We start from the raw sequence: 18,382 nt of genomic DNA on the forward strand, positions 1-18,382 counted from the left end.
CAGAGGAGTGTAATCAGACAGGAGAGAGCACAGGAGTCCTATCAAACAGGAGAGAGCACAGAGGAGTGTTATCAGACAGGAGAGAGCACAGAGCAGTACTATCAGACAGAAGAGAGCACAAATGAGTGTTATCAGACAGGAGAGAGCACAGAGCAGTACTGTCAGACAAGAGAGAGCACAGAGGAGTGCTATCAGACAGGGGAGAGCACAGAGGAGTACTATCAGACAGGAGAGAGCACAGAGGAGTGCTTTCAGACAGGATAGAGCACAGAGGAGTGCTATCAGACAGGAGAGAGCACAGGAGTGCTTTCAGACAGGAGAGAGCACAGAGGAGTGCTATCAGACAGGAAATAGCGCAGAGGAGTACTATCAGACAGAAGAGAGCGCAGAGGAGTACTATTAGACAGAAGAGAGCACAGAGGAGTGCTAGCCCACCCCCACAGACTGGACTTTGTCCATCCCTGTGCTTTAGCATGGACAAAGCCATGATATTATAAGCCATGATCTCTACAAAAAGGAAATAACATTTTCTATGAAGTATATTAGAAAGGTTAATGCTTTGCCAAGATGTACAAGATATAAAAAGTATTTTCATCTGACAGTGCCCATTTATTATTTAAAAACCCATTTACTGTTTAAATAGGTCACTTGTCCCTAGCATAAATATATATGCTGCATATTTAAAATCCATACCACAGACCAATTTCCATGCGTATGTGTATTTGAGGTCTTATTTGTGAAAATACACAATGCAGTTGGCAATATGCAGTAAATCAGAGCTCGACAAATCCCAGTTGCCAGGTTGACATTGCAACCGATAATTTCATTCTGGCACCTAGGTTTTTGTTAGCCCTTTCTGACCTGTAAAGTAAATGTACATGGTGAGGGGATATGGAATGGGTGCCATTTAATTGCTTAAACTCCAGCATTAAAACAGCTTTGTCGAGCACACCTGGTTTTTCAATCACCAGGCAGCAACTGATACAGCCTGTACCAGCAGAGGTTTGATAATATAGATATAAGTAGCAAATAAGTAATTGCTTATAAAGGGCACCCCTACACCAAACAGTGACTCCAGTCGGCTCAGTTTTTACCCGTATGCGGTTTTGGACCGGACCTAAAACCGTAGTAAACTACGGTTTTAGGTCCGGTCAGGAAACTGCATACGGGTCAAAACTGAGCAGACCGGAGTTACCATTTGACGGGTCATTAAAGTAAATGGAGTCACGGGCTGATCCGGCCGGGGTACGGGAGAGCCCGGCTTGCCCCTACCCCCGCCGGATCCGGCACCCGTATGTACAAAACGTGGTGTGAATGCACCCTTAAGCAGAAAATATATGTAGACACACCCACTGGCACACTGCCCAATCAGGGCAAACTGTGTAAAGCAGTATTTCCCAACTAGTGTGCTTCCAGCTTTTGCAAAACTACAAGCTAATGCTGGGAATTAGAGGGCTGCATTGGGACCCAACCCAAAACGTGCGGGCGTGGGGGGTCAGGAGGCTGCTGCGGGCGGGCAGTCAGGCACTGTGCCTGCGGGTCCCAAAAAATCCTGAAAAATCCCCCCCCCCCCGCCTCCATATAACTCGAAATGATACAGTGACTGACTGTCTCCAACTGCCCCTGACAGTACTGTCTCCTCCCCCTTCCGCCAACCTCCCCCACACAGCAAACAAGTGAGTAAGTGACTGCATCTCGGTGATCCCCCCAGCCAGGACCTCTGCACTGCTATGTACCTGGGGGTAAGTTAACTGCAGAGCATGGGCACCCTAGTGTCTTCTACAGACCCTAGAGTGCAATGCTCTGAAAATAAAACTATATAAAAAATAAAACCTATATAATTTGGGTATCCTTGTAAGCGTATGGACCTACTGCAGGGGTCTCAAACTCAAAATTATCTGGGGGCCACTGGAGGTAGCGGCTGGGTGAGGCTGGGCCGCATGCACCCCTCACATATAATGCCCCCATCATGTGCCCCTCACATATAATGCCCCCATTATGCGCCCCTCACATATAATGCCCCATCATGCGCCCCTCACATATAATGCCCCCATCATGCGCCCCTCACATATAATGCCCCCATCATGCGCCCCTCACATATAATGCCCCCATCATGTGCCCCTCACATATAATGCCCCCATCATGTGCCCCTCACATATAATGCCCCCATCATGTGCCCCTCACATATAATGCCCCACACATATAATGCCCCATCATGTGCCCCTCACATATAATGCCCTCATCATGTGCCCCTCACATATAATGCCCTCATCATGTGCCCCTCACATATAATGCCCTCATCATGTGCCCCTCACATATAATGCCCCCATCATGTGTCCCTCACATATAATGCCCCAATCATGTGCCCCTCACATATAATGCCCCATCATGTGCCCCTCACATATAATGCCCCATCATGTGCCCCTCACATATAATGCCCCCATCATGTGCCCCTCACATATAATGCCCCCATAGTGTGCCCCTCACATATAATTCCCTCATCATATGCCCTTCACATATAATGCCCCATCATGTACCCCTCACATATAATTCCCTCATCATGTACCCCTCACATATAATGCTCCATCATCATGTGCCCCTCACATATAATGTCCCCATCATGTGCCCCTCACATATAATGCCCCCATCATGTGCCCTTCACATATAATGCCCCATCATGTGCCCCTCACATATAATTCCCTCATCATGTGCCCCTCACATATAATGCTCCATCATCATGTGCCCCTCCCATATAATGCCCCATCACGTGTCCCTCACATATAATGCCCCATCATGCGCCCCTCATCACATAACAACACCCCCCACCAGAGGTAGCACTCCCATCATCCACCAGCAACACCCCCCCCCCCATTCCCCTACCCCCCTGTGGTGATAACATGAGCTGACGGATGATGGGGAGGTTACTGCTGGGGGGGTGGGGGGGTGTTGTTGGATGATTGGGATGCAGTATCACCCTCATCATCCACCAGCAACAACCCCCCCCCCCAGTAGTAGCACCCCCATCATCCATCAGCTCATGCTATTACCACAGGGGGATAGGGGGAATGGGGAGGGGGCTGTTGCTGGTGGATGATGAGGGTGATGCTGCATCCCAATCATCCAACAACACCCCACATCCTGCAGTAGCACCCTCATCATCCACCAGCAATACCCCCCCCCCAGCAGTAGCACCCCCATCATCCATCAGCTCATGTTACTACCACAGGGGGGTAGGGGGAATGGGGAGGGGGTGTTGCTGGTGGATGATGGGGGTGCTACTGCTGGAGTGCTACTGCTTGGGTGGCTGGGGTGCTACTGCATCCCGATCATCCAACAACACCCCATTATCCACCAGCAACACCCCCCCACAGCCGTAGCACCCCCATCATCCACCAGCAACCCCCCCCCCCCAGCAGTAGCACCCCCATCATCTGTCAGCTCATGTTATTACCACAAGGGGGTAGGGGAATGGGGAGGAGGGTGTTGCTGGTGGATGATGGGAGTGCTACTGCTGGGGGGTGGGGTGTTGCTGGTGGATGATGGGTTGTTGTTGTATCATTGGGATGCAGTAGCACCCTCATCATCCACCAGCAACCCCCCCCCCCAGCAGTAGCACTCCCATCATCCATCTGCAACATCCACCCCATCCATCCATCAGCTCATGTTACTACTACAGGGGGGTAGGGGGGAATAGGAAGGCGGTGTTGCTGGTGGATGATGGGGGTGCTACTGCTGGGGTGCTACTGCTTGGGTGGGTGGGGTGCTACTGCTGGGGTGTTACTGCTTGGGTCGGTGGGGAGCTACTGCTGTTATCACAGGGGGGGTGTTACTGGTGGATGATGGGGGTGCTACTGCTGGGGTGCTACCCCCCCCCACCCCAGCAGTAGCCATCATCCACCAGCAACACCCCCTGTGATAACAGCAGTAGCACCCTAACCATTCAGTTTGTAGACCTGCGCACACCCCGCACCAATTCATCAGCCACACACCCAGTGCCCCCTTTTCTCCCTGGCAGTACTGGTATTGACTTACCAGGGTCAGGTGCACCAGGGTCAGGCCGAGACTCGTTGCACTAGGTCAGTGCGTCACGTCGGCGCAGCCCCCACGCCGCTGACGTCACCTGACGCCGACCCCTGCTTTGCCGGTGTCTGTGAGGTACTTCACACATACAATGAGTACGGGGGCAGTGGGAAAGGCACGGGGAGGGGGCCGTGGCCCGCAAAATATCGCACCGTACAGGGAGGGGGCCGCGGCCCGCAAAATATCACACAGTATGGGTGCGGGGGCCGCGGCCCGCAAAATTTCGGTCCGCGGGCCGGGAGTTTGAGACCCCTGACCTACAGAATAAATATAAGTTGTCATTTTTACCGGAAAGTGCACTGTGTAGAAATGAAAGTCCTCCAAAAGTTATAAAATGGTATTTTTTATTTCAGTTTAACCCAAAAAATAAATTTACATGGGGAGTATGTGCAGAGCATTGCACCCTAATGTCTGTACATTCCTATATAGGCGGGAACAGGCGAGATTGGACAAACATTTTAGCGGGAGAGGGCGGGATTGGACATAAATGTTGCTGGAGTGGAGCAAACACCCTACGGGAGCAGATGGGATTGGTCATAAAAAATCATCAAGAGCAGGCGGGAGCGGGATTGAAAAACCAGCCCCAAGCAGGGCTCTACTGGGAACTGTAGTTTGTAACATACATGGTCGACAAGACAGATTATCAATTTATTGAGGGCTAAGATTACATTCTGCCCACAGAAGCCTATGAAGAGTGCAGGGGAAAAAGGAGGAGTGAGGGGGTACAATGAGAAAGTCAGAGACACAGACAGAGATGCTGCAGGCTCTAATAAAGTGTTTTACTGGCTCACCCCAGAGCAGGATTTACAGCTTCACTGCTGTATAATGTCCACGATGTTACTGCTGCTTCTAAGGATGACTATAAAACAGCCTGTCTGTGTTTCCCTTTCTTTCTATCTGGGTTTTTCTCCAATAGAAGTCTAAAGTAGGGGGGAAAAAAGTCCCAAAAAACGCCATGTTAATTTAATATTGGTGGGGTTTTTTGTTGCTTTTGTCTCAAAAAAATGCCAAGCTGCAGCACCTATGGACGTAAGTGGTGATGCATAGCAGGGTAGGAGTTAACTAGTGATGCTGTGCATTGTTAGTTGACTCAGTGGGGAGTATACTGTACACATCTATATAAATGGCTCTGTACTGTATACAATGTGAGCAGACTTCAATTTACCCATCTGGTTTAGAACTGCAGGACTACAGAAGATGACAGGCTTTGTTTACATGCGTGCATTTCTAGTATGCCTTTTTGATAAAAAAAAAAAATAGGCATGTTAAAAATGTAAATTGTGTACCAACCCTCTACACACCTTATGAGTGTTTTCACCAGAACCCGTGAAGAGCCAGTAACAACAAGCCGGTAGTGCCAAAAATAGCTCTCTAAGGCCTAGGCGGTAACAGGCTGGCTATATTTAGGCTGCAGAGGGCGAAAAACAATTATCCTCGCCCATCCTGGTAACGTCAGGCTGCCGATGCTTTGTTGGTATTTGGCTAATAATGAAAATACCAGGAAACCCATGTTTTTTTTTTTTTTTAAACTAAATTAAATAAAATGTGTATGGTCGCAGGCACAGCTCAGCTGTCAGTACTCTGTTGTATACAGTATGGTACTGTATACAGTGGGTGCACTTGTACACTTTATGGTGTGAATAAAATTGGAAGCCTTTCTTCTATTACCGGACCTCCGTGATATTTTTTGCTGTGACTACATACTTTGTGGAAGTTTATTCCAGGGATTGCATGCTGGTAGGCCCCCTGCATGATCAGGAGGTGGTCTATACTGACTCTTTTGCTCTGGACTATCCGAAAATGGCTATACATCTTCAATTTATTGCAAAACTTTTCCTTGCACTATAATTGTTCACCTGGTAACAGCTGTAGAGAGTGGTAGAAACTTTATACAATAAGATACAAATATATAGCATATGTCACTTGTGCTTTTATATAGCCATGGTACTGAATTATATAACTTCCCTTTCTTTACAATCTTGTCCCAAGATTATACTGTAATATGAATAGTAGTCAATAAGAAGAGATCCAAAGGTAACAAGGACAGCTTCATCAAAACGATCACAGCTATTTACTGCAGCATGTTCTTTTTGAGGCCATCAAGAAACAATGGACTGGGAGAGCACAGAAAATAACAGTATTCCACCACTTACCAGTCACCATGGTTATACTTCAGCTCTGTTCATAAAGCCTTTGTGATCAATTACCATGACACTATCTCGGTCTATTTTACAGAACAAAAACCTTGCAATGCCTAACCATATGAATTACTGGTCATTTAATATAAACTAGTACTAATGTACTACTAGATAAAAATTCATAACAGAGTTAGAGATCCATCCAGTATATAGATAGCAAAATACAGGTACAATACTGCGGTCTCCATCACTGTGTGAATTACAGCTGTGAACCCATTACTGTTGTAAAAATTAAAAACTTTTAACATCTCATGCAGACATGTCTAATGTTTTGATTAGTCAGGGTCCCAGTCCTGAGACCCCCACTGATCGCATACAGAGGTGCATGCTTCTCTCCCCAGCTCAGGGCTCATTGCAGGAGATGAGCCCCATTATAGTCTATAGTCATCTAAAATGTGACGGATTAAGCATTGAGATGGGAAATTTAGCATAGCATTGAGATCCCGACCGATGAAAACATGAAATGCTTAAAAAAAAGAAATAAAGTAGTATGTCCAAAAGAGAGAAAAAGATAATAATAATATACAGTATATGCAGCCAGTTAGGGCTCATTTACTCTACGGAATTTCCATCCAGAGGCATTATCTGCAGCAAGTGCTGGCAACATCCATCGGCACAAGGATCGTGTACACATGTAACGTCACTATTGACGGAAATGTAGTCAGTGTGGAATTACACTAAAATAATTAATTTCTGCAGTATGTACGGTGCAGCAGAATCCCATTGAAGACAATGAGAAGCTGCTGCACATGCATTTCTAAGCAGAATTTCTCCACTTGGAAATTTTGTAGTGTAATTGGGCACTTACTGACATCACCATTGAGTGCTCAGTGACTGGAAGCAAGCAGAAGCATGCAAACCTATACCAGTAAATGATAAAAACAGAAGTCCTCCCAACATCAGCAGAGTAATGGAAGCGCTGAGACCTGGATAAAAGTAAGGATTCTTTATTCCCACAATGCAACGCGTTTCGCGGAAGTTCTGCTTCATCAGATGCCTGATGAAGCGGAACTACCGCCAAACGCGTTGCATTGTGGGAATAAAGAATCCTTACTTTTATCCTGGTCTCAGCGCTTCCATTACTCTGCTGGTGTTTGGAGGACTTCTGGTTTTATCATTATTCTTTGATGCGGAGCAGCTTCAGAGACCCTTTTCATTTCCTCTACATGTTCAAATCCATGGTTGTACTTGGACAGGAGTGCAACCTTATCCGGTAAGCGCAATTCACACTGTTGCGTTTGTCCCACTTACCTTAAGATCTTACACTACGGAGCACATCCCTTTGCTTTTCTTTATATTTATACCAGAAAATGACCACCAAGCTGCTGCACTGGATCAAAGAGGAAATTCTGAGCAAATTAAGCATTGATCTTAATAGGAGGCTGCTGCTCAGTTCACATGTTAGAAGTTCTGTAGCAGCATGTTCATTATTTTGGTGCAAACGGCCCAGAAAAGCCGGGGAAAACATTTTTTTTTTTTTTTTTTTTTTTTTTTTTGAAATAATGCCAGAAAGTTAAACAGATTTGTAAATTACCCTTCCGGTACTTATTAGCAGCAGTAGGCTACAGAGGAAATTCTTTAATTTTTGAATTTCTTTTTTGTCTTGTCCACAGTGCTCTCTGCTGACACCTCTGTCAGTGTCAGGAACTGTCCAGAGTAGCATAGGTTTGCAATGGGGATTTTCTCCTGCTCTGGACAGTTCCTGATACGGGCATCAGGTGTCAGCAGAGAGCACTGTGGACAAGACAAAAAAGAAATTCAAAAACAAAAGAATACAGCTGCTAAAAAGTACTGGAAGGGTAAAGCTTTTTTAATAGAAATAATTTACAAATCTGTTTAACTTTCTGGCACCAGTTGATTTAAATTTCTTTGGGAGGTCCGAGCGCTGGGACCTGCGATCTATAACTTATCCCCTATTCTTTGGATACTTTTCACTGCACCACCCCTTTAAATGGCTCATAAATATACTGTAGTATGATTGTTACATCAGACTTTTAAATCTAATCCTTTAAAGGTGTACTCCCGTATAAAACTTTTTTTTTTTTTAAATCATCTGGTGCTAGAAAGTTAAACAGATTTGTAAATTACTTGTATTAAAAAAAATCTTAATCTTTCCAGTACTTTTTAGGGTCTGTATACTACAGAACAAATTGTTTTCTTTTTGGAACACAGAGCTCTTTGCTGACATCATGACCACAGTGCTCTCTGCTGACATCTCTGTCCATTTTATGAACTGTCCAGAGCAGCATATGTTTGCTATGGGGATTTTCTCCTACTCTGAACAGTTCTTAAAATGGACAGATATGTCAGCAGAGAGCACGGTGGTCATGATGTCAGCAGAGAGCACTGTGTTCCAAAAAGAAAATCATTTCCTATGTAGTATTCAGCAGATAATAAGTACTGGAAGGATTAAGATTTTTTAATAGAAGTAATTTACAAATCTGTTTAACTTTCTGGCACCAGTTGATAAAAAAAAAAAAGTTTTCCACCCCAATTTTAACCCCAATATTTATTTTAACAGCATATAAAATGGCTGTCTCAGATTTTACCCAGGTTGCAATGTGGCCGAGACCTGACTCACTAGCAGTGCTGTGGAGTCGAGGAGTCGGACGAAATTTTGGGCACCTGGTGTCGGCAAACAATGCACCGACTCCGACTCCTACTAAATTTAGATTGGAATAAAAAAAAAGTAAGTTTAAATGTCCCAATTCACAAAAAGTTATAATTAACGACTTCTCTACTGTAAGAATAAAGACCAATGCATGCAGTGCCTCACGTAACCACAAAATGAACATGATAAGTGACCGTGAAGAAGCATGCTTTTCAGGTGCTTCACTATATGGCATGCAACACACAATTAGGAGCGGCAATACTTATACTTTCCATAGTGTTGTATTCTGCTGTTACAGGGAATCCATGGGTAACCTAGCCTCTCACTGACAAGGGATTAAGTAAATATGTATTTTGCAGGACTAGAGACACTTGTATAAGTAAAGGGAATGGAGGGTCAATAGTTCAAGACTGAAGCTGTAAACCATTGAAAAAACTGCTGCCATTCAGCTAAGGCTTTAAAAACTTGTAAACTCCGATTGTTAGCTTAAACTTTAAACATGACTATGGGATTCTACTAGGGAAATCATGTTTTATAATAAATGCCCCTTCCTGGATCCTCCCACTGCCCTATCTTCAGCAGCAGATCAGCCCACGAAAAGGAGAAGGCAGCAGCTTCTTTCCAACTACCTCGCTCTGCTAGAAGAGCTTAGAAGAACTTGGTGGAACAGCTTCTTGGATTCAACTGTAAGTGTTTATAAATACATTTGCATATTAATACAGAGGAGTCGGAACATTTATCTACGGACTCCACAGCCCTGCTCACCAGTCAGCTGATGACAGGGAGCCTGTCTGCTTCAATGGGTGGAGCGATCGCTTGGTGGGAGAGAGATCAATCTGCAACTAAGGCCCCTTTCACACTACAGAATTACTCAGTTTTAAAGATCCTTACGAAGTTCCATCTGAAAATCAGCTGTAAAACGGCAGTTACAAAATCCTATACGGCCGTTAGAAAATCCAATTATAGACTATGGGATTTTTCTAATAGCCATTTTAACCCATTATAGCCCATTATTAATAACAGCTGTTATTTTGTGACGGAAGATAGCAACGGGAGAAATAGTGCATTAATAATGGGCTATAACGGGTTAAAACGGCTATTAGAAAAATCCCATCGACTATAATGGGATTTTCTAACTGCTGTTTTACAGATGATTTTCAGATGGAACTTCGTACGGATCTTTAAAATGGAGTAATTTTGTAGTGTGAAAGAAGCCTAATGCAACAGTTGTAGGCACCCTGATTGAAAACCACAGGTCTTTTGAATGGATGCAGCTCATTTATGTTTCAATGGGTGGGGTGGCTGATGTGTGGGAGGGAGGAAAATGGAATTGTGGGATTTGTAGTAAAAAAAAAGTCAAACAGGAAATACCAGTTCACAAAAAGCTAGCCACAGTATTATGGTTATCTCACAACATAGCCATTAAGCCCCTAGACAAGTGCAGATCCTTCCTAAGCATGTCCATTTCTGTCCACCCAAAGCTGACTTCAACTTCACAGCCCTACTGAATAGAACAGCTCTTGCATATCCCATGTAACCCTGAAGCCACCCTATCCACTTCTATGGCACACAGTATTCTGACACCTTTCTATCATAGCAAACATTAACTCTTTCAGGAATATGTGATACAGTAGCTCTTCTGCAGGATTGACCCAGATGAGGCAGCTTGAGCCTTGAGTGCCCATGACCCTGTAGTTGGTTCACCAGCTGTTCTCTTATGGACCACTTTTGGTAGGCACAAACTACTGCCTACAGAGAGCACCCCACAAGACCTACCATTTTGGAGACAACCTAGCCCAGTCATGAAAAATTTGCCATTGTCAAAGTTGCTCAGTTCTTTACACTTTTCCTGCTTCCAACACATTGACCTCAAGAACATTGCACTCTGCCTAATATACCCCACCCACTAAGGTGCCATTGTTTTCACACTTCAAATACAGTGCCCAGTTACCTTAATCACATTATATGGTGAACATCATATCTACAGACTCTCTTTGACCAATAAAAGCCAGTTGCAGCTTTTCTAAGAGCATACAAGGAATGCTGTGGTGTCTCTTATTTTTGATATCTACAGACCCCCAAATGTCAGTTTGGCCTCCATATAAGTGGTATATATCAGTTTGCTATATGGAATAGCTCTTCTCCACAGAGCCTTATACAGCAGAAAATAATCTATACCACACAGTACATGTTTTTCTTCTTTTAACATGGGGGCCTATGTATGATGGATGATTTTGGATGCCCTGACACACAGCTCAAACTAAACTGAACAGTAGTGAAAAAAGACCGGGATTGCACTCACCATCCAAACGGTATTTATTGATAGGTGTCAGGCATTACAAGCTGGTACAGAAGTGGAGGTGGGGGACGTATAGGGACAGACTGTTTCACGCTGCTATGGCGCTTCTTCCAGCCGGTATACCGGCTGGAAGAAGCACCATAGCAGCGTGAAACAGTCTGTCCCGGTTACCTTCCCCGCCTCCACTTCTGTACCAGCTTGTAAAGCCTAACACCTATCAATAAATACCGTTTGGATGGTGAGTGCAATTCCTGTCTTTTTTTCACTACTGTTCATGCACTCTATTGGATTTTTGCACCACCGCACCTTACGTCAGGATCCAGGAATTCCAAAGCTACCCACACAGTTTACTTGTTCCCGTTTGCCTTAGTCTTGTAGTGCCGGACCACCTTTCCTCTTTCCTAGTGCATCAAACTAAACTGAGAAGCTGTGAAAAAATAGGTTTATTAACTTTACCGGTCTGGGTTATGGCCAGTCAGTGTAAAATCGCATTACGTCTTCACAAGACAAAATCATTTCGGAAGAAAAACCACATTGCAGTCACAAGTACATCACACCCCTATACAATCCTATTGTCTACACCTAAGTCTTTATAAGTCTAGACTTCAGCCTTTAAGGTATGAGCACATTATGAGGAAGAGTTATCAAAACCTGTGTAGAGGAAGAATGGGTCAGATTGTTTTTTTAATAAGGCCTCTAGAAAATGTCTCCATGTATTTTTTTTTTTTTTTTTTTTTACACAGTACTAACAGGACCCGGAGTGCCAGACAGTGCCAGCCATTCCCTGCATAATCCATGTAATACTAAAAACTCCCTTCTAATGGAATCTATTAACAACTTCACACATTCCGGCAAACACTATGTGGCTCAAGAACTTGGAACGGATTTGTAGTGATATCCTATAGTATTTACAAAGCCTTTAGCATGTCAGCATATCAAATACTAAAGTAAATACCGTTCATGCCTAGCACAATGCTAAATGATATGTGATAGTCACTGGGCATTAATGGCTGCTGAAAGTTTAATTACTTGGGGATTATTTTAACATTCAATATGATTGTAAAACTAAGCTTCAACGAATAGATTTTGGAAACTTTCCAAAGAAGAAGAACTAAAAGAGCAGTCTATATACCAGCAGAGTGAAAACCACTGAATATGACGCCACATTTACAAAAATAAGATGGCAATGAAGTACACAGTAAATCCTCTTTAAAAAAAGCCTTCTACAGCTATAAAAAATGGGTTTCTCCAATAAGGGGCTAATATACACAAAGGTTTCAAAGTAAAGGTAAAATAAAAGTTAGGAAAATATTTTTAATTACACAATTTCTCCATATACTACCAAATCTGCACGCAATGATTGTATTGGGTCCTGCGATCCCAGTGTAGAAGGGCTAGCTTCTTATAATGCCAGCTGTTGAGCCAGAGAAAAATAGGGCCACAAAGTTGTGGGTGTCTATTATAAAAAAGAACCGCAGTAACATTTGGTTGTCTGAAAGTCACTTTAAAATTGTGGTATTACTGTGACTTATACAACTTTGAGGTTACCATGATGGCATACATTGTTTTTTTTTTTTTGTTTTTTTTCATGTGTCATTGTAATTGTAAAATAAAAAGGATCAAACTAAGATAATAAAGAATTTTATTTATCACCACAAGCTTCCAGTAAGTGAAATGGTTTGTAAACCAAACAACGTATAACCATTGCTTTAAGTGAAAGATAACTTTGGCCCAGACTTGCCAACGCCTCCACAAAAGCTTAACGGGACGCTAATCCCAAGTTCTCCCTCCAGCTGTTTGTAAAATTCATGAGGTAAATCATACTCAGGTAATGCAGCGCATTACGGGTAAATGTTTTTTTATTTTTTTTTTTTATTTTATATTAGGTAGTTGTCATGGAAACCTAGAAGATTGGTGGGTGGGAAAGTGGAAAAAGCAAAGCAATGTGTTGGAATGGCTCAAATAGTTTTAAATCCCTATGACAGCTTTTCAGACGAGCTATTACATAGTTGCCATAGTAACCAATTGGGAAAATCTCGACAGAAATCTGTAATTACTAGAAGGGTGACATTTCCCAGTTCAGTAATCAGCACAATGCAGCGATTCCAACAGGCAGGAGCTCTCCGGGAAGCACATGCAGCAACATGGCAACGAGTGAATTCTAAGGGACGTAGGGTATTTTCCTATTACAACAAAGGGGGAGATGTATCAATGTTGTTGTTGGTAGACGTTTTTTGTAGATCATTTTGGTTGGTCTAAATTTGGTGCAATTTCTCCAAATTTATCAAACTTGTGCAAGCCCCATGATACATTTCGTGCAATGGTCTAAATCTCCACATAGTTCTATTTGTAGACCTGTTCTACACCTCACAGGAAAAGTGGTGTATCCTGGACGCTGGGCTTTTGTTCTATTGTTTTTCAGGATTCCACTGAGGGTTTTTTTGTCCACCAGCAAAAACGCCTGAAAAATGGTCCCAGCTTTTCCTGCATTTTTGTCATTTTTCTTGGGGGAGATTTATCAAAAACTGTACAGAGGAAGAGTAGTTCAGTTGCCCATGGCAACCAATCAGATTGCTTCTTTTAAAAAAATGAAAGGAGCGATCTGATAGGTTGCTATGGGCAACTGCACAGCTCTTCCTCTACATAGGTTTTGATTAATCTCCCTCCTTGTGTTTTTTCTTGCATTTTTGCTGGTGTGCGGAAACAAACATTTTTGTACCCTGTGTACATTTTTTTCACTGCCTTCAGGTACTATTCCATGGGTCGGATGCAGAGCGCCCGCCCCACTGAGTGTAAGGAGGTAAGGAGTGATGTATAGCATACACATATACAGGGTGCAGAGCATCACTACTTATAGTATACAGGGTGCATAGTGTATCCATGTATACTATACAGGAGCCCAGCAAGGAAAGAGTTAACCCACACTGCTGCTGAGCAGTTCTGAGTTAAATCTTTGTGTGCTCTCCTGTATATACAGCCATCTATAGATGACTGTATATACAGGATACAGTAGGCAGACAAGAACAATTGAAGGCTCCCTGTTACACACTGCAGTATGGGCGCACTCCCCAGGTGAGATCGCAAATGATGTCCTAACCTTTTTTTTTTTCTCATTTCAGATACGTGAATGGGGAGGACTACGTCAGATTCAGTTTATTGCGATGATGACCAGCTTTTTTTTTATGTCCATAAAAGGTTTAATGAGGGCTGTGTGGGGAGTGTTTTTTTTTTTTTTTTAAATACATTTTTTTTCAATGTGTTGTGTTTTTTTATTGAATTTTTCAGGCTTAGTAGTGGAAGCTGTCTTGTAGACGGAATCTATTACTAAGCCGGGCTTAGCGTTAGCCACAAAAACAGCTAGCGCTAACCCCCAATTATTACCCCGTTACCCACCGCCACAGGGTTGCCGGAAAGAGCCAGTACCAACAGGCCTGGAGTGTCAAAAATAGCGCTCCTGGGCCTAGGCGGTAACAGGCTGGGGTTATTTAGGTTGGGGAGAGCCAGTAACAATGGTCCTCGCCCACCCTGGTAACGTCAGGCTGTTGCTGATTGGTTGGTATCTGACTGACACTGAAAATATGGGGAACCACACACTTTTTTTTATTACAAAAAAAAAAACAACACATAGGGTTCCCCATATTTTCAGTGTCAGTCAGACACCAACCAATCAGCAACAGCCTGACGTTACCAGGATTGGCGAGGACCATTGTTACTGGCCCTCCCCAGCCTAAATAACCCCAGCCTGTTACCACCTAGGCCAAGGAGCACTATTTTTTGACGCTCCGGGCCTGTTGGTACCGGCTCTTCACGACACCCCTGTGGCGGTGAGTACTGGGGTAATAATTGGGGGTTAGCGCTATCTGTTTTTGGGGCTAACCCTAAGCCCAGCTTAGTAACAGATTCCGTCTACAAGACGGCTTCCACTACTAAGCCTGAAATTTCAATTATAAAAAACACAACACATTAAATAAAAAATGTATTTAAAAAAAAAAAGCTCCCCCACAGCCCTTTTATTGACATTAAAAAACCCTGGTCATCGTCACAGTCCACCGAATCTCAGGTTGTCCTCCGCATTCATGTATCTGAAATGACAAGAAAATAAAAACACAAAAAATGGGTTAGTACATTTTTGGTACTCTCCCCTGGGGAGAGCGCACATAATGAAGTGTGTTCCTAAAGAGGAAGCCCTTAATTGTTGCAAAAACTACAACTCCCATCATGGGGGCTGTAGGTAAACAACAGCTGGAGTCTCCCTGTTTGGGAACACACTGCCAAAAAGGCTCTGTTCCCATTATGCAAAACGCATAATGAGAACAGAGCCATACTTACCACCCTGGCTTCAGGCCTGGACTTTGAAGCTCCCCCCCCTAATGATGTCATCACTAGGGGGCAGGGGCGGAGAAGTTGCAAGGGGTCTCAAGAGTGAGACCCCTGAGATCTGTCAGTCTGCCCTTGGACTACTACTCCCATCATGGGACATTTCGTGTCCCATGATGGAAGTAGTTGTAGTACCGCAGTGCTGAGGGATGGCTCTTGCACATCCCCCAGCTGCAAAACTGTATAGTGACTGTTAGGACTACTACTCCCATCATGGACAGACTCTGTCCATGATGGGAGTTGTAGTCCTGGGGCTGAAGGACATATCGCAGCAGGTCATTCTCCAGAGACCCGCTGCGATCTGCATTTATTAACTTAAAAAGCCGGCGGCAACACTGCCTCCCCGCCGCCTCCTGTATACAGATGTCATGATTCATAATCCCCGCCACCGGGAGACCAGAGCTCTGATTGGTGGAAAGCTATTCACCACTATACACCAATCAGAGCTCCTGTCTTCTGGCGGGGATTATGAATTGTGACAGGTCTATACAGGGGAGGGAGTGGAGCCACTTCTACAGTATATAATTGTTATGTGTATTTCCCCACCACAGACTAATAGTGACCCCCTGTAAAGTGAGCGCTGGGACCGCTGTGTGATTGACACACAGGTCCCCAGCGCAAGTGTCCGGCCCCACTGACCTTTATATGTTATAAATCTTTATGATACACACTGCCCGTCCTCCTCTTCTTTCTTCTGATACCGGAGACGCGCAGCTTCTGCTTTCACTATAGTCAGAGCGCCCCCTGCCGTTGTCTGGCCCCAGCCCTGTGCAGCGTGGAGGCAGGGAGGGAGCGCTCTGTCTATAGACTATGATACAGAAGCCGCTCATCTGCGGCAACAGAAGAATGAAGAGGAGGACGGGCAGTGTGTATCATGAAGATTTACAACATGTAAAGGTCAGTGGGGCTGGACACTTGGGGGGGTACAGTACACATAACAATTATATAATGTAGAAGCGGCTCAACTCGCTCCCCTGTATAGACCTGTCACAATTCATAATCCCCGCCAGAAGACCGGAGCTCTGATTGGTGTATAGTGGTGAATAGCTTTCCACCAATCAGAGCTCCTGTCTCCCGGCGGCGGGGATTATGAATCGTGACATCTGTATACAGGAAGCAGCGGGGAGTGCAGTGTTGCCGTCGGCTTTTTCAGTTAATAAATGCAGATTGCAGTGGGTCTCTGGAAAATGACCTGCTGCGATATGTCCTTCAGCCCCAGGACTACAACTCCCATCATGGACAGAGTCTGTCCATGATGGGAGTAGTAGTCCTAACCGTCACAATAGAGTCCCACAGACGGGGATGTGCGTCTCTAAGCGCTGCGGTACTTCAACTACTCCCATTATGGGACAGATTCTGTCCCATGATGGGAGTAGTTGTAGTACTGCAGTACTGAGAGACGGCTCCTGCATCCCCCACCTGCATCTTCCACCGTCTGCCATTTTCTACGAGTCCTTGCTAGCACTCTTAGGTTAGACTAGTTATCTTGCAAAAAAAAGTGCAACTGGCAAAAAACGTACAGTAGACCAAACTGGTGACAACTTTAGAAAACTGTCCACAAAAAAAAAAAACGCAGCTCTATGCAAAAAAACCGCAATTGCGCAAAATTTGTAGACGGGAAAAATGGTCTAAATGCAATGATACATCTCCCCCAAAGAACCTAAACACAAAATAGCTGTTAAAGGGGTACTCCGGCCCTGAGACATCTTATCCCCATTGCAAAGGATAGGGGATAAGATGCCTCACTGCGGGGGTCCCGCCGCTGGGGACCCCCGCATTCTTGTATTCGCCACCCACCTGTTTGAGCTGCACGCCGCAGTGCCAGCTCACAAACAGCCGGGTGGCAACCACGGGGCCGGCGTATGGTGACGTCATGACTCTGCCCCCGTGTGACGTCAGCCCCCGCCCCCGCTATGCAAGTCTATGGGAGGGGGCGTGACGCCGTCACGCCCCCTCCGATGAACTTGCATTGAGGGGGCATGGCCTTGACATCAAGAGCAGGGCGTGACCGCGACTTCACAAGCCTCCGTCCCGCATCGCCAGTCATCCGGCATGGAGCAAAGTTCGCTCCGTGCACCAGATGTCTGGGGTGCCACAGCTGAGATCGCGGGGGGCCCCAGCAGCGGGGCTCCCGCGATCAGACATCTTATCCCCTATCCTTTGGATAGAGGATAAGATGTCTTGGGGCGGAATACCCCTTTAATTCTCAGTACTGTGGTGCCAATTCCAGGCGGCACAGTTCCACTGAGGAAATTCAAGTCTTCACTGAATTTCCTACATGTAAACTGTCAAGATTAAAATGAACTTTGATCCCAGCAGTTGTGGCAGAAGCCCAGCTGTGTGTAATATACTGGGCAGTACCCGCAAAATTATCATGATGGATATATCGGTCGTGGTGCGGGAACATGCACCTGCTCATGACGGATATATCTGTCATCGGGTGTTAATACTAACAGGTTTAGAAAGTCCTCTTGGTTAGTGTCCACATGACAAGCCCTCTTCCCTTTAGCCCCAACAGAATAGGATCATCATTGGTCTCATAGTATTAGAAGATTTTAAGACAAAGCTGAAGGTTCCAGCTCCAGACCTCCCTAATCTATAGAATGAAGGCTCTTTGCATGGAGAGATAAATGTTGGCAGTTCTCCCATAGATGTAAATGGCGTGGTATGCATATGTGCTCCCTAGAATACAGTATAAGCTGCACCTGGTACAGTGGATTTTCATTTGTCTGCATAGATAAATATAGTAATATCCTCAAACCAACAATGGAGTGTGTAGATTTCACAAAATACTCCAGCCAACAGAAAAACCTGGAA

At 44.7% G+C, this 18,382-nt stretch overlaps 1 protein-coding gene across 3 annotated transcripts in view; it reads right to left on the bottom strand.

Annotated features, from left to right (window-relative positions):
• ABAT (4-aminobutyrate aminotransferase) overlaps nt 1-18,382 on the bottom strand; it is a 163,267-nt gene that overhangs the window by 122,396 nt on the left and 22,489 nt on the right. The gene's annotated exons all lie outside the window — the stretch shown is intronic.

This window comes from Hyla sarda, chromosome 8 (assembly GCF_029499605.1).
Source record: "Hyla sarda isolate aHylSar1 chromosome 8, aHylSar1.hap1, whole genome shotgun sequence".
NCBI classification, from domain to species: domain Eukaryota; kingdom Metazoa; phylum Chordata; class Amphibia; order Anura; family Hylidae; genus Hyla; species Hyla sarda.